Raw genomic sequence first — 12,594 nt, forward strand, 5'->3', positions numbered from 1 at the left:
CTCAGATTCATGTTTGTTACATGCTGTTCAGTCATCTCTTTTGCCCTCCCCTTCTTCTTTTGCCTTCTGTCTTTCCCAGCATCAGGATCTTCTCCAGGGAGTGTTCCCTTCTCATTGGGTGGCCAAAGTATTTGAGCTTCAGCTTCAGCACCTGACCTTCCAGGGAACAGTCAGGGTTGATTTCCCTTAGGACTGACTGATCGGATCTTCTTGCAGTCCAAGGGACTCTCAAGAGTCTTCTCCAGCACCACAGCTCGAAAGCATCTATTCTTTTGTGCTTAGCCTTCCTTATGGTTCAGCTCTCACAGCCATACATTACTACTGGGAATACCATCGCTTTGACTATGTGGACTTTTGCTGGCAGGGGATGTCTCTACTTTTTATTTTACTGCCTAATAAAAGTAAAGAAAGGAAAGGTCCCCCGTGCAAAACACCAGTCGTTCCGACTCTGGGGTGACGTTACTTTCACATTTTCATGCAGACTTTTTAAGGGTTGGTTTGCCATTGCCTTCCCCAGTCTTTTACACTTCTCCCCCAGCAAGCTGGGGACTCATTTGACCGACCTCGGAAGGATGGAAGGCTGAGTCAACCTCGGGCTGGCTACCTGAAAAACCAGCTTCCGCCGGAATCGAACTCAGGGCGTGAGCAGAGGGTTCAGACCACAGTGCCGCAGTACTGCTGCTTTACCACTCTGCGCCACAGGGCCGCTTTTAATAAAAGTAAAGAACATCACAAATGGGGAGGACCTTTGACTTCCCAAGGACACTGAGAAGATGGAGCTTCCCTCTGTTTCTGCCAGTGTCTTGCCTCGTTGAGACTTCAGACCGTTCTTGGACAGAGAGCAACGCACCAACCATGCTGATTCGGCAGGACTCCACTGCAGCCTTGGCTGTTCCTGATGGTGCAGTACTGATAACATGCAAAGGGAATTTCTGGAGAGCCAAGGGGTTTGGGGGGATAACATTTGGCCAGATGCCAAAGAAGAACATCACACGGATTGTGTCGTTTCCCAGCAAGTTTTGAGATCAGCAATTACCACCTTATGCTGGAACGACCCTAACGGATCTGATAAAAACAGCAGACTGCATAGGCCAGATATAATATCGCTGAACAATCCAATTCCCTCACAAATGGCTTATCGTACTAGAAACTGGGGTGACTCTGACATGTATCACTGCAATAAACTTTTTTTTGGGGGGGGGTTGTGTGATATTTTTTTTTAAATAAAAGAGATATATTCTCCTGCAGGCAAAGACGCAAGGAAACGTGAAACGAAAACAGGAAGTTCAAGGATAATGGAAAAGCCAAGGTTCAGTGGAAGAAGAGGAAGAGGAGGACCATAGATTTATGCCCCAGGCTTCTCTCTAAAGCGGCCCCGTGGTGTAGAGTGGTAAAGCAGCAGTACTTCAGTACGGTGGTCTGAACTCTTTGCTCACGACCTGAGTTCGATTCCGGCGGAAGCTGGATTCAGGTAGCCAGCCCAAGGTTGACTCAGCCTTCCATCCTTCCGAGGTCGGTCAAATGATTCCCCAGCTTGCTGGGGGGAAAGTGTAGAGGACTGGGGAAGGCCATGGCAAACCACCCCGTAAAAAGTCTGCCGTGAAAACGTTGTGAAAGCAACGTCACCCCAGAGTCGGAAACGACTGGTGCTTGCACAGGGGACCTTTGCTTTTCCTTTCCTTCTCTCTAAATCAGAGTCTCAGAGCGGCTTACAATCTCCTTTATCTTCTTCTCCAGAACAGACATTCTGTGAGGTAGGTGGGGCTGAGAGCTCCCACAGAAACTGCCCTTTCAAGGACAACTTCTGCAAGAGCTATGTCTGACCCAGGGCCATTCCAGCAGCTGCAAGTGGAGGAGTGGGGAATCAAACCGGGTCCTCCCACATAAGAGTCTGCAGATTTAACCATTACAACAAACTGGTTCTCATCTGGCACGCGTAAAATACCAGTAGGGCCGGTGCATGGTAGTCAGCAAACTAAGCGATTGCCTAGGGCAGGGGTGGCCAACGGTAGCTCTCCAGATGTTTTTTGCCTACAACTCCCACCAGCCCCAGTCATTGGCCATGCTGGCTGGGGTTGATGGAGTTGTAGGCAAAAAAACATCTGGAGAGCTACTGTTGGCCACCCCTGCCCTAGGGCACCAGCTCCCGGCAGGGGTGGTGGGCGGGTGCCCCCTCCCCGCTCACACCATCCCTGAACCTCCCGCTCATTGTTTCTTGGCTCTGAGGGATCAGAGGAGCTCCCCCCCCCCGATCCTTCGGTGCAAGAAAGATTGGGGTTTCCCTTCCGCAGCGTCCTCTGGAGGTGCTGGGGAAGGGAAGGGCCGAGCGTGCTTTCAGTTCTGAGGGATCGGAGGAGCGCCGCCAATCCCTCAGAGCAGCATTTCCCTTCCCAGCATCCTGAGGGAAGGTTGAGTGGCGGGGGAGGGGAGGGGAGGGGGAAGGTTGAGCGGGGCTGGGGCCAGCGCTGGGGGCCCTTCCCACTGAAGGGTGGGGGGGGGTTTGGAGCCTGCCTAGATTGGCAAAAGTCTGAGTCCCAGGGTCAGTCTCTGGCATCTCAGTTGAAAACCAGTTCTCAGCAGGAGAATGAGCTGGTGAGACCTCTGATAGGTTAACCTACCCAGGCCGGAGGCGAGACCCTCCCAGAAATCCATCAGTGTTCTGAAAAGGCCAATGGAGAGCAGAAGTGCCAGTCAGAAACCAAGCGTGGCCTGCCAATTTCACATTTTTTGAGGGAACAGCCAGATCCCTGCTCGGTGAAATAGACTGTTCCAAGATTTCTGCTTATGTTAAGAAATCGAATGTGTGCACTGTTCAAAGTCACAACCAGTGGCCTTGGCTGTGTGCATTTTCAGAAGCGGGGAAGCCCACAGCAAAGAAATGCCCCTTGCAAGCAAGGCTACTGTCAAGCATCATCACCGCCACCTCCTCCTCCTTCTCCTCCTCCTCCTCCTCCTCCTCCTTCTTCTTCTTCTTACTCCTTCTCCTTCTTCTCCTCCATGTAGGGTGCCAGTCTTCAGGCATGACCTGGAGGTCTCCTGCGATCAAAGTTGTGCTCTTAATGATCAAGTCCAGTTTCTCCAGAGAGAACGGCTGCTATGGATGGTGGACTCTATGGCATGATACCCTGCTGAGGTCCCTCTCCTTCCCAAACCTTGCCATCCCCAGACTCCATCCCCTCCGAATATCTCATTATAACAAGCAATAGGGAACTGGCCATTAATAAAACAGCTAAATAGAGGGAAGAGCCCCGTGGCGCAGAGTGGTGAAGCTGCAGTCCTAAGCTCTCCTTATGACCTGAGTTTGATCCCAGCAGAAGCTGGTTCAGGTAGCCGGCTCCAGGTTGAACATATGAACATATGAAGCTGCCTTCTACTGAATCAGACCCTTGGTCCATCAAGTCAGTATTGTCCACTCAGACTGTCAGTGGCTCTCCAGGGTCTCAAGCTGAGGTTTTTCACACCTATTTGCCTGGACCCTTTTTAGTTGGAGATGCCGGGGATTGAACCTGGGACCTTTTGCTTACCAAGCAGATGCTCTGCCACTAAGCCACCGTCCGTTGACTCAGCCTTCCATCCTTCCAAGGTCGGTCAAATGAGTACCCAGCTTGCTGGGGGGAAAGTTTAGATGACTGGGGAAGGCAATGGCAAACCACCCCGTAAAAAGTCTGCCGTGAAAACGTTGTGAAGGCAACATCACCCCAGAGTTAGAAACGACCGGTGCTTGCACCTTTACCTTTTTAAATAGGGGGAGGGACCTACACTTCTTTATTGGTATTGTGAAGTATTTGGCCACTAATAAAAAGGATTGTGGATCTCCAAAATGTCTATTGTAAATTTTTGCACGGTCTTTTTTAATAGCTGCTTCAAAGGGCAAAAGGAGGAAGAGGAAGAAGATATTGGATTTATATCCCGCCCTATACTCTGACTCTCAGAAAGGGCACAATCTCCTTTACCTCCCTCCCCCCCACAACAGACATCCCATGAGGTAGGTGGGGCTGAGAGAGCTCTCCTAGAAGCTGCCCTTTCAAAGACAGCTCTGCAAGAGCTGTGGCTGACCCAAGACCATTCCAGCAGCTGCAAGTGAAGGAGCAGGGAATCAAACCCGGTTCTCCCAAATAAGAGTCCTCACACTTAACCACTATGCCAAACTGGCTTTCTCTGTACATTTCTATAATTACTTCAGGACTTGAAACATGCATCCCAAAGAGCTTTCAGTCAAACTCTGGAAACACACGAGTATCAGGAATGCAGATTCCCTGCTATAAAAGCCACCCTTTCTCCAGAAGAATTTACACTTGGCAGATCTCCTGGCATGCCCTGGTGGAGATAGTGTGATTCAACCAAATTATGACAGAGGGGATGTATGTACTGTTTATATTGGGAGTTATTTTCTTTGATTTATTTCTGCAGAGGGAAAAATATTTGGGGGTGTAGATAAGCCCTGCTCACAATTGCACATCTAATGCCCTCCCTTCCTTCCTTTTTTTGTGGCATTTCTCCAAGGCAAGTCAGCCAGCAGCTTGAATAATACATTTAAAGTTAAAGTTGGTTTCTTTCCCCCTCTTTTTCCTCCTTCGCCATCTTTCTTTCTTTCTTTCTTTCTTTCTTTCTTTCTTTCTTTCTTTCTTTCTTTCTTTCTTTCTCTTCCTTCCTTCCTTCCTTCCTTCCTTTCTTTCTTTCTTTCTTTCTTTCTTTCCGCCGCAAAGGTCAGCGGAACGAGCATAGAAGGTTATATTAAGGGCTGCAAGCTGGGTGAAGCTGAATCTGCCTGCTTGTAACTAGATAAGTCTGGCTCTCTCAATTGACCATTTCAGTAAGTTACAGCTGTCACGGAGGCCTGATATATCCCAGCGCACAGTCAGATGGGCTATTATGCCATTTCCACCGGTGTCAGCTTACAGCAATGTTGAGTCCACTGCACAGATCCTTGCCGTGAAAGCAAACCAAAATCACATATCCCGAACCGTCAAAACACACGTCGCAGCTACTGTATGCTGACTCCCTCCCCCCCCTCCCCACTCTGGGATGCTTTCAAATTGATTTTCAGGGAGACTCACTTCCACATTGAAAGACGTTTACCGTATCCGGGATAAAAATAGTTCCCGAGGACTCTGGGCCCGTGGTGCCTCGGACCCGCCTTTATGCGTTCGGCGAAGGGATTATTAATTTTAATTTCGTTTTAGCTTCACGTTGGCAGGAATTATTTCAGCCAAACCGGAATTAATAAATGATCTGGTCGTAAACGATTTATCATCCCCCTCCCAATACTCCCAAATGTTTCTTGAGAAGTAGTAGTAGGGAAAATTATATATAGCTGCAGAAAGCGGAGGGAGGTGGGTTAGAGCTTTTTTTAAAAGAAAGAAAGAAAGAGAGAGAGAGAGGAAGGAAGGAAGGAAGAAAGGAAGGAAGGAAGGAAGGAAGGAAGGAAGGAAGGAAGGAAGGAAGGAAGGAAGGAAGGAAGGAAGGAAGGAAGGAAGAAAGAAAAGCAGAGGGAGGTGGGTTAGAGCTTTTTTTAAAAGAAGAAAGAGAAAGAAAGAAAGAAAGAAAGAAAGAAAGAAAGAAAGAAAGAAAGAAAGAAAAGAAAGGAAGGAAGGAAGGAAGGAAGGAAGGAAGAGAAGGAAGAAAGAAAGAAAGAGAAAGAAGAAAGTAAGAGAAGGAAGGAAGAAAGAAAGAAAGAAAGAAAGAAAGAGAAGGAAGGAAGGAAGAAAGCAAGAAAGTGAAGAAAGGAAGGAAGAAAGAAAGAAAGAAGGAAAGAAAGAGGAGGAAGAAAGAAAGAAAGAAAGAAAGAAAGAAAGAAAGAAAGAAAGAAAGAAAGAAAGAAAGAAAGAAAGAAAGAAAGAAACCCTAGAGAATGTACTCGCTTCTGCTTCCCAAAATACAAGTGCAATGTTAATATCACCAACTGCCCTGATCTGGATAGTTCAGGGCAGGGCTTTTTTTTGGTGCAGGAACTCCTTTGCATACTAGGTCACACACCCCTGATGCAGCCAATCCTCCAAGAGCTTACAGGACTCTTCTTACAGGGCCTACTGTAAGCTCCAGAAGGATTGGCTACATCAGGGAGGTGTGGCCTAATATGCAAAGGAGTTCCTGCACCAAAAAAAGCCCTGACCCAGGGTAGCCCAAATCTCATCAGATCTTGGAAGATAAGCAGAAGGCAGAGGAGGCGATGCAGAGGCAGGCAATGGGAAACCTCCTCTGAACATCTCTTGCCTTAGAAACCCCAGGGGGACACCCAGGGCTCATTTCCTAGAAAAAGCGGTGCCGGAGCTCACTGGCACAACTCATTTGCATATGCCACACACCCCTGACGTCACCGGAAGGGAAATTAAATTCTCTCAGCACAGCATCTACCTTTTAAATGCTTCTCAAACTAGAAGGGTCATCAGAAAACCTTACTCCCATCATACTTTTTAAAATGACTTTCTCCTCTGTGGCCACAGTGGAACGATGAAGATTTCCATCTCTCTGCTTTATATGTTTTGGTTATTTTCCCTCTTTTTTGTGTCAAAGTTTGACAAATCTTAAGAGTTCAGTCAAATTCTCACCAGGGGGTTTGAACAGCGGAGCCCAGAAGCAAGTATTAGGGAGGGGGGAGGGAACGAAAGAGCACAATAAAATGTAGAGGTTCTGGAGTTCTGCTCCTGTGAGCTCGTGCCCAAAATGAGGCCTGTTTATGACCGCCCTTCACACACAAATGTGTTCCAAAGGAGGGGTGGCCAAACTTTTTTTTTTTAACAGATTTCAAATTTATTGAAGAATTTGCAAACTTACGAAGAATTCATGCATATTCAAACGCAAACGAAGTTGTTCAAGTCTTAATACAGAGATATCCGCTGGATTAAAGAGCCAAACTTGCTTAATGTAAGAGCCCCACGGAATAAATGTGAGATATTTGAGAGCTGCAGGACAGGAAGGAACATATGAAGCAGCCTTATAGTGAATCAGACCCTCTTTGGTCCATCAAAGTCAGTCTTGTCCACTCAGACTGGCAGCGGCTCTCCAGGGTCTCAAGCTGAGGTTTTTCATGCCTATTTGCCTGGACCCTTTTTAGTTGGAGATGCCGGGGATTGAACCTGGGACCTTCTGCTTCCCAAGCAGATGCTCTACCACTGAGCCACTGTCCCTCCCCTGCTGTCCAGGGTCTCAAGCTGAGGTTTTTCATGCCTATTTGCCTGGACCCTTTTTAGTTGGAGATGCCGGGGATTGAACCTGGGACCTTCTGCTTACCAAGCAGATGCTCTACCACTGAGCCACAGTCCCTCCCCTGCTGTCCAGGGTCTCAAGCCGAGGTTTTTCATGCCTATTTGCCTGGACTCTTTTTAGTTGGAGATGCCGGGGATTGAACCTGGGACCTTCTGCTTACGAAGCAGATGCTCTACCACTGAGCCACCGTCCCTCCCCTGCTCTCCAGGGTCTCAAGCTGAGGTTTTTCATGCCTATTTGCCTGGACCCTTTTTAGTTGGAGATGCCGGGGATTGAACCTGAAACCTTCTGTTTACCAAGCAGAGACTCTACCACTGAGCCACCAGGAAAACAGATGGGGGAGGGAGGGGGAAGGAGTGGTGGAAAGAAAACAACTTTAACTTTCAATGCCTTCTCCAAGCCAGCCAACGGAAAAAAATATAAATTTTTTTTGCCACTGTGTGACACAGAGTGTTGGACTTGATGGGCCGTTGGCCTGATCCAACATGGCTTCTCTTATGTTCTTAACGGAGTGGTGGTGGCTTTGAGAGTCACACAATAACCATGAAAGTGCCACATTCGGCTCCAGAGCCACAGTCTGCACCCCCCGCGCCACCCCCCCCCCCTTTTCCAAAGCAAAAAGTGGCCATTTCCAAACAGTGCTTTCCAACCATATCCTCAACCTGCGACTCTTCAGAAACCTGCTTTAAAAAAAAAGAAATGAAAAAAGGAAGTTTGCAAGTCTTACAGCTCAGCACTGGACAGGCCGAAAAAAGAAAAACCCTGCCAGGGCGAAGACTGCCGGAGCGCCAGGGCCCTGACCGCGACCCGTGCGCTCTCGGAGCCCTGGAGGGCGGCGCTCTCTTTGCGCACCGCTCTGCGCAGCGGCCGGGCGCCTGCGGGAGGCGGCGGCTTTTTCGTTCAGGCCCAAGAGCCCTTTGCTTCCCCCGAGGACAGTGATGGAGCCGCCGCCGGCTTCTCCTTTGCCCTCCTCTCCCGTTTGTCGCTGCTCCGCGGGGCGCAGGAGAGCAGCTGGCGGGAAGAGAGTAAGAAGCTGGCCTTGGGGGACGAGGGCGGGGGGGTGGGGGCTCAGAGCTTCCTCTCCGGTGGGTGGAGGGGGGGGGGCGGGCCAGACAGAAGGGCTCCCGCCCGCTCATCAGTCTTACTCCTCCAACACTCATCAAGTTTCCCTGCCTAGACTGGGCTTTCTTGCTGTCTGGGCTTCTTTCTCTTCTTACAGGCTGTCCCCTGAGGGGTGGGGGGGGTGGGGGACTGGCAACCTCCCCAAGGGCTTGCTGCTGGCTCTCCTTGGGGGGAGGGCGTCGAGGTGAGCGAAATGTCAGACATAGAATCCTAGAATCAGGGAGTTGGAAGGGACCTCCAGGGTCATCTAGTCCAACCCCCTGCACAATGCAGGACACTTACAAACACCTCCCCCTAAATTCACAGGTTCTTCATTGCTGTCAGATGGCCATCTAGCCTCTGTTTAAAAACCTCCGAGGAAGGAGAGCCCACCACTTCCCGAGTGAGTGCCTTCCACTGAGGAACCTAACAGTCAGGAAGCTCTTCCTAATGTTGAGCTGGAAACTCTTCTGATTTAATATCAACCCATTGGTTCTGGTCTGAACTGTGAGTCAAGCACCACTTCTGATCCACCCCCCCCCCCCCCCAAATGGCTTAATTTCACCATTACATCATTGTGAATGGGTGCCATTTCGATAATAGGACAATTTTTTTTCTTGCCATGATGCAAGAGTTCTAATTACATCCCCCCCCCCCTTCCCCATTAAGACCTTGAGCTGATGTTAGTAAACAGAGGTATTCATCATCATCATCATACAGAACCCACTGGGTGAGTCCTTTGTTTTAATTCCACAAATAACTAACGCTGGAACAGCAACTCCATGGCCGTTTTCCCACTTACCCTACCCCGGAGCGACGTCCCTCTTCACCGCGCTGCGTCTGCGCGGATTTCGCACAAACTGCTGCGCAGCACCAGGAAGAGCCGTGTAGTCCCGGGGCTTTTGCGTCGCAAATGTAAACCTGCTTTTTGGCGGTTTACATTTGCGACACAAAAGCCCCGGGACTACGTGGCTCTTCCTGGTGCTGCGCAGCAGTTTGTGCGAAATCCGCGCAGATGCAGCGTGGTGAAGAGGGACGTCACTCTGGGGTAAGGTAAGTGGGAAAACGGCCCATGAGAACATCAGAAGAGCCCTGCTGGATCAGACCAGTGGTCCATCTAATCCAGCATCCTGTCTCACACAGTAGCCAACCAGTTCTTTTGGAGAGCCATCAATGGGGCACAGAGGCCGAGGCCTTCATAAGAACATCAGAATTGCTCTGCTGGATCAGACCAGTGGTCCATCTAGTCCAGCATCCTGTCTCACACAGTAGCCAACCAGTTCTTCTGGAGAGCCAACAATGGGGCACAGAGGCTGAGGCTTTCCCCGTAATGTTAAAAACGAATAGGGCATGGCTTCCAGTCCTGAAAAACATAAAATGCTCTACAGCTTACAACAGCACAGAGAGAGCCAGTCTGATGTAGTCGTTAAATGTGCGGACTCTTATCTGGAAGAACCAGGTTTGATTCCTCACTCCTCCACTGGCAGCTGCTGAAATGGCCTTGGGTCAGGCATAGCTTTGACAGAGGTTGTCCTTGAAAAGGCAGCTGATGTGAGAGTCCTCTCAGCCCCACCCACCTCACAGGGTGTCTTTTGTGGGGGAGGAAGATAAAGGAGATTGTGAGCTGTTCTGAGACTCTGAGATTCAGAGTGGAGGGTGGGATATAAATCCAATATCATCATCATCATCACCACCACCACTACAGATAAGATTAGAATTTCAATAGCCAATACATATACAAAAGAACCCGCTCAGGTAAGCTCCTCCATTGGCATGTCACAGCCCAGGAAGCTCCCACAAGATAATGACTCAGCCCTACCCCACCTGCCTGAGTAGATATAAATTACCTGCCTACCATCTTCTTCTCAATTTGACCCAGAGAGAACTCCAGTTTGAGGATGCCAGTCACAGTTGCTGGCGAAATGTCAGGTCTCACAATGCTAAGACCAGGGCCACACGGCCCAGAAAATCTACAACCACCAATGGACTCCAGCCATGAAAGCCTTTGACAACATACAGTATTTCCTTTGTCTGTGCTCCTGAATCTACTGCCCATCAACTTTATTGGGTACCCTTGAGTTCTAGTATTTTGGGAGAAGGAAATATTTTTCTCCTTGTCAATGCACTGTACTCCACGCATGAATTTATAAGAACATAAGAGAAGCCATGTTAGATCAGGCCAATGGCCCATCCAGTCCAACACTCTCTCTGTGTCACACAGTGGCAAAAAATTTTTTATATATATATACACGCACACACTGTGGCTAATAGCCACTGATGGACCTCTGCTCCATATTTTTATCTAAACCCTTCTTGAAGGTGGCTATGCTTGTGGCCGCCACCACCTCCTGTGGCAGTGAATTCCACACGTTAACCACCCTTTGGGTGAAGAAGTACTTCCTTTTATCCGTTTTAACCTGTCTGCTCAGCAACCTGTCTGCTCAGCAACTCTATCATGTCCTCCCCTTAGTAGTCTCTTTTTGAAATTATTAGGGATTCAGTGTGAAAACAGCTGTAATGGGGGAGAGGCCTTGGCTCAGTGGTATAGCATCAGCATGGCATGCAGAAGGTTCAATCTCCGGCATCTCCACTTTAAAGGACCAGGCAATAGATGATGTGAAAAATTTCTACCTGAGGCCCTGGAGAGCCATTGCCAAGCTATTATATGGTGAATTCAGCCAGCCTGAGGTAAGCAAGAACATTTATTGGACAAGAGCAGAACTGAACACCAACAGGCCACCCCACTCCTTATACACATTTGGCCTGAGTCAAACACACCCCCTTCTGTGGGCAGCAATCCACCCTATTGCTCTCTCCAGGTTCCTTCATTTGCATTTCCAGAGAGAAAGGCCTCGCATCCTGATTGGCCGGTTCTAAAAGAACGGCCAATCGGAATGTGGGCATCAGGATCCTGGAGGGCAATTAAGTATGCTTCAAGGTCAGCTAACAGACATAACAAACCAGCCTTGAAAACAACCAATACAAAACACAGTCTGAGTAGGCAGTACTGACTCTGATGGGCCAATGGTCTGATTCAGTATAAGTTACCTTCACATGTCGTTCATGAGTGTGTACATGTGTGTTCAGTGTATCTAACAAGCCCATTATGGAACAGCAGAAGAAGGTGTGGTCCCACAACATGCTTGGTCAGTGAAGCACATCAGGACCATAGCCACGGGGGGTGGGGGGCAGGGGGCACAGCCCCTCCACCCCCCTCAACATGTATGGCCCCTCCTTTCCCTGCTAGGCAAGCTCTTGATTTGCCTCCCTCCCCCCTGCCGCTGCTGTGGCCGCTGCCGCCAGAGCCGCCACCGCAGCGGCGCTCTGCTCGCTCACCCCCCCCCACTCGCCGCGACTAAAACTAAGCCCTGCTGCCAGCTTCTTGCAGCCCATGCCTGCGTGTTTTGTTAAGAGACTCTATTAACAAAATGTGCAGGTGTGGGCTGCGAGAAGAAGCCGGTGGGTGGGTGCGGGGGAAAGAGGGGGGTGAGCGGAGCGCTGCAGCAGGGGGTGGCAGCGGGGGTGGTGGCGGGAGGGGCAAGTGGAGTGCCATGGCAGTGCCAGGGGGCAACGGCAGGTGGAGGTGAGCAGAGTGCCGCGGGGAGGTGTCTGACTAGGGCGCTCTTTGCCCTAGAGCCGCTCCTGTCCCCACCCGATCTCCCCGCTGCTGCTCTTGCGGCCCCACAGGCCCCCCCCCCCGACCATTTTTTTTTCTCTGGGGCCTCTCCACTAGAATTTTTCTAGCTATGGGCCTGCAGCACATGGTGGTGATATAGATATGAAGGTGGGTCTCCTCAGCTTCCATAAGGTGCAAGATTTTTGTTGCATGAACCCAAAGAAGAAGAAGAAGAAGATATTGGATTTATATCCCACCCTCCACTCCGAAGAGTCTCAGAGCGGCTCACAATCTCCTTTACCTTCCTCCCCACAACAGACACCCTGTGAGGTGGGTTGGGCTGAGAGGGCTCTCACAGCAGCTGCCCTTTCAAGGACAACCTCTGCCAGAGCTCTGGCTGACCCAAGGCCATGCCAGCAGGTGCAAGTGGAGGAGTGGGGAATCAAACCCGGTTCTCCCAGATAAGAGTCCGCACACTTAACCACTACACCAAAGCTGGGTTTGTAGTATCTTTAGTTTGAGCCATGGATTTAAAAAAATAAAATGCGTGTGCACTCAACAGTTCATGCAAGATCTTGGAACCTTGGAAAACTTGGAGCAGGAGGCTTTTACTGGGCCAGAAGTGGATTTGGGTGATATCCAGGGCTTTTTTCATAGCAGGAACTCCTCTG

General features: G+C 49.7%; 1 non-coding gene across 1 annotated transcript; it reads right to left on the minus strand.

The window, feature by feature from the left end:
* Positions 1 to 7,327: 7,327 nt before the first annotated feature.
* Positions 7,328 to 7,394, minus strand: TRNAT-CGU (transfer RNA threonine (anticodon CGU)). Its single transcript has one exon. It is a non-coding gene; the product is annotated as a tRNA-Thr (tRNA).
* Positions 7,395 to 12,594: the final 5,200 nt, after the last annotated feature.

Source organism: Heteronotia binoei, chromosome 2 (assembly GCF_032191835.1).
Source record: "Heteronotia binoei isolate CCM8104 ecotype False Entrance Well chromosome 2, APGP_CSIRO_Hbin_v1, whole genome shotgun sequence".
NCBI lineage: Eukaryota > Metazoa > Chordata > Lepidosauria > Squamata > Gekkonidae > Heteronotia > Heteronotia binoei.